General features: G+C 34.1%; 1 long non-coding RNA gene across 1 annotated transcript; it reads right to left on the bottom strand.

Moving 5' to 3' along the window:
• Positions 1 to 1,338: 1,338 nt before the first annotated feature.
• On the bottom strand, positions 1,339 to 3,158 carry LOC121213923 (uncharacterized). The gene is made up of 4 exons (XR_005909465.1): positions 2,694 to 3,158; positions 2,535 to 2,609; positions 2,388 to 2,452; positions 1,339 to 1,805 (listed from the first exon to the last, which is right to left on the bottom strand). It is a non-coding gene; the product is annotated as an uncharacterized lncRNA (long non-coding RNA).
• Between the last annotated feature and the right edge of the window lie 1,401 nt (positions 3,159 to 4,559).

Genomic DNA, 4,559 nt, shown 5'->3' with positions numbered 1-4,559 from the left:
GTAAAGGATGGATGAAATGCTGGCTTGTACTTGATGATTTAAATGTGGTGTCAATGAGGGCACATTGGTTGGGCACATGAATTGTAGGTAATTGGTATATTTTGACTTGTTTGAGAGTATTTTTTGGTCATGGTTGTAATATGGTTTTAGGCTTGGATTGGTGGCCAAGTTAGGTGTAAAGTTTTCCTTTTTTTTGAAGCAAAAATTGGTGCACATGGCATAGGCCACGGGCTATCACATGACTGTATGTCACACACAGCCTACCCACATGGTCGTGTGTCTTAATGTTTTCAGGTACAGGGTATATATGGTTTGGCACACAGCCTACGACATGGCAGTGTGTTCCAAAACAATTTCAAACACGATCTGGCACACGGCCTGCGACACGACCATGTGACCAAACTTCGAATACACACACGGGCAGGCACACGCCCTGCGACACGGTCGTGTGACCTTAATTTCAATATACGCACAGGAAAACACACAAGCTGGGGCACAGTCGTTTGTCTTGACTTTGAATGTCTACACGATCTGGATTGTGACACACGGCCGTGTGTTCCCTGCATTCAAAATTTTCCACTGTTTCTTGACTTTTCAATTTTGTTTCGAATTGACCCCATAATGTTCTTAAACTATTTTTAAGGCCTCATAAGCTTGATTTAAGGGCCATAAGTGTATGTTTGTTTTAATTGCAATGTGACTAATTGTTTGTATTTATGGTTTAAAATTTATGAGATAGTAATGTTAAATGTTTAAATTGTTATCGTAATACTCCACGACCCGATTTCGGCGACGGAGATGGGTTAGGGGTGTTACAGTATTTAAAATGTCCTTTTATTTTGTTTGAAGAAAAAAAAATCAAAATATCATTTTTTAAATCCCTTCTTGTAAAGTAGTTTTTTCAAAAATCATTTATTATTAGAAAAGTTCGAGTATTGTAAATTTGATTATAACACATCATATTTGAAAAGAATAACACAATGGAAATCTCTTAACTAAATTTGTTCATCATTTTGTAAAACGTAGATTGAATATATGCTTTTAAACTTTCAGTTTCGTGAGAACATTGTCTTGAGTTATGAAAACAGAGTATCGAGTTTAACAAAATCACTATCTTTAAGTGGTTTGGCCTTTTTGTGAAAATCCATCGTTTAGTTATTATTTATTAAAAACCCCATAAGTATTAGTTTAAAACGTATGTCATGCAAAATCATCCAAAACAAAAATAATCCAAAGTCCATGTCCAAATCCAAATCCAAAGTCCATGTCCAAAACCAAAGTCCAAAATAATTAAACACATCCCAGATAATAAATACCAAAATATATAGTTTTCTGAAAAGTGACCAAGAGCTCATCCTAACCTCGATTGTTATATGAAAAATCAAAATTTAAAGGGGTGAGCTTAAGGGTTACAAATCATAAATAACAGAATTTAAAACATAACAACAATAGTTTAAACAGATCATAAACATACTAAATATTCAGTCACAAAATCACAATTATCAGAATGTATAGTGGCGATGTCAGTGCAACACTTTTTCAAAAATCAATGCAGATTTTCAGAAAACAGATCCTGCCCATCTTCGCTACACACCATAATGAGTTCCTTAGAACTTGTCCATCCAATAGCACACCAAAATTGTGGTCATGCCACTAGATAGTGCAATCGAACTGCCAGAAACAGAATATTATGGTCTAGCCACCAGATAATGTAGATTCACGACGAAATACTGAATATTGTGAACAACCCACTAGATAGTGTAGATTTACTGCCAGATACTTCATTCGTACATATTTTCCCGACCCTATGCATGTGATATGGCATACATAATAGATTTTCAGTAGGCATGCTTTACAAGCAAATCAGAATATCAGAAATATGACATGCTTTACATGCGAATCAGAATATAAAAAATATGGCATGTTTAACATGCAAATCAGATCTCAATATGATTTATCACAGTGACATACCTAACATGCGAATCAGAATATCAGAAATATGGCATGGTTAACATGCAAATAAGAATATCAAAATAGTAACATATTTATCATGCCAATTAGAACATCGATTATTCAATTTTCACATCAGTTGGACATACACATTCAAATTGCCATGTATTAAATGTCCTGAGTAATAAGAATCCCATAATAACATATTTTACAAAAAAAAATCACCAAATCACAATCATCATCACAGATCTAAAATTTCAGGAATACTTACTTGGTATCCTCTTTTATTGGATCTTTCCAATCTTTTATGAATACTATTGTATTCACCCAATATCTCATTATTTAGAAATTCATATAAATGATAATATTATATTACTCATTTTATTATTTTTATCAAAACTAATATCAACCATTATTATTAAAATAAATCCCCACACCTTGAAAATCTGATTGTACAAATCTCGATTCCAACTTCAAACGGGAGAGTTTGATTCTCGAGTCTCTACAATTTCGACCATACGCCCGATTTAGTACTAGTTAATAAATAAATATCCTTTAATCAAACAATTCGGTGAATTACTTACACAAATATTCATTTAAACGCACCCTTTTACAAGTGGGACACGAATCCAGGATTTAAATAGCACTTCACAAAAGCACTGTAAAATAGATTGTTAGTATTAACCACACGAAATTAATAGCACAAGAGAGAATAACATAAGCGGAGGTTCTTCCATACTTACATAACAATGGAGGAAAGAGGCTCGACAACTTTTTTTTGAAAAATCGACTAGAGAGGAAGGATTCAAAACTATGGTGAATAACATAAGAAGTTAGAAAAATTGGTTGGAAAACAATCCCTTAAAAAAATAAGAAAAGTAGGATTTGAGATGAAGAATAAAATGATTATGAGAAGAGGGGAAGAAAAGAAGAGAAATTGGAATTTTGAGAGGTGGTCAACAGCGGTGGCGCTACAGCGAGGACGACGGTATTGGAGGTAAGGCGGTAGTTTGGTGGTGGTGAGGTGGAGGTGCGATGGCCTTTAGTGGTGGAGGAATGGAGGAGAAATGGGAAAGGAGGGTGGTGAAACAAAGAAAATTGAAGGAAAATACGAGGAGCAAGGAGGAGGGGCGACTAAAGGAGAAGATGAGAGAAAAATGAAAAAAAAATATGAAGTCAATTGTCTAGGTGCATGGCCAGCCAAGGTAAGGTAAGGGAGAAGTTTTGGCAAGTTGAGGCTACAATGGCACCAAAAGTGGATCAGGGGAGTGAAAATGGAAGAACTTTTGGAATGTTGACCTTGTAATCAAGGAAAATTTCCTCCCTAGTATGGTAATAAGTGTTGGACAGCAAGGATGTTCACAGTAGCTCAAATTCTCAAAAATAATTATAAAATGTGTGCTTGAACTTAAGACAGTAAGAAAACAATTAGCATCCTTAACCACTAAACTATTAATTCCCTTGTTACATGAATTAGCACAAATAAATAATTAAAATCTAAGGCGTGACAATCGACATGGAATTCATGGTCACATTCGAGTATATTGAAGTCTCCTCCATCTGAGTATTCTTCTTGCATGTTTGTTATAGATAATTATTAATGGGTTCAAAGCATCAGTACAGAAACAACAAGATGAGAAATGTAACATCCCGATTTTGGGCCTAGTCGGAATAGTGGTTTTGGGACCACAAATCCGATGAGGAAAAATTTATTTTTCTTATATATTTATGGTCTACGATATCATGGAATGATTTTGTGAAAATTTCGTTCAAAAATTTCGACGTTTGGGCACTCAATTTAGTCAAAAGAACTAGATTGTAAAAAGTGCAAAAGTTGAGTTCTACATGTTAGAGGTGTCCAATTGTTATGAAACTTTAAATTGGCGGTCCTTATATGGTTATTAGATCATTGGTTAAGTTCGTAGACAAAAATGGACATGAGATAAGTGAAATAGGAAATTTTTAAGTTAGGGACAATTTGGTAATTTAGTAATAAAAAGAATTAAAAAGCGAAAAAGATGGCAAAATGTGCTCATCTTCTCCATGGTGAACGAAAATAGCAAGGGGGAACCCATAGTTAGGGTTTTCAAGCTTCCAAGCTCCATTGTAAGTGATTCCAAGCCCCGTTTTTAATGTTGTTTACATTTTTGAAGTCCCGGTAACTTGATTTAGCTTATTCTAGTAATAATTAAACCTAGGGTTTATATTTGGAAAAATACCTATAGGTAAAATGTGTTTATTTTGATGTTTTATGGTAGAATATCAAGCTTGAAATTATGTTAAACAACTTTTGCTAGTCGATTTTAAGTGAAAACGAGTATATTAACATAATCGGTAAAACTACCTAATGTTCATAAGTACATGCTAGAGTGGGAATTTTATGTTGTCATAGAAGGGAAAAATGTTCAGCATGTCATAAAAAATAAGAATAAGAGATGAAGTTTAATTTCCAAGCTTTGGGGCAAAAGTGTAATTATGCAAAATTTTAGGGGAAAATCATAATTTTTCCAAAGTTCGAGTCAAGGGTTGTTTTGATGAATGTGAGTGCTAAGTAAGCTAAATTTGCTATTATAGATCAAGAAGAACGAAATTCGGAGTTAGACCGGGGA

This window comes from Gossypium hirsutum, chromosome D01 (assembly GCF_007990345.1).
Source record: "Gossypium hirsutum isolate 1008001.06 chromosome D01, Gossypium_hirsutum_v2.1, whole genome shotgun sequence".
NCBI lineage: Eukaryota > Viridiplantae > Streptophyta > Magnoliopsida > Malvales > Malvaceae > Gossypium > Gossypium hirsutum.
This window is presented reverse-complemented; position numbering and strand designations above follow the sequence as displayed.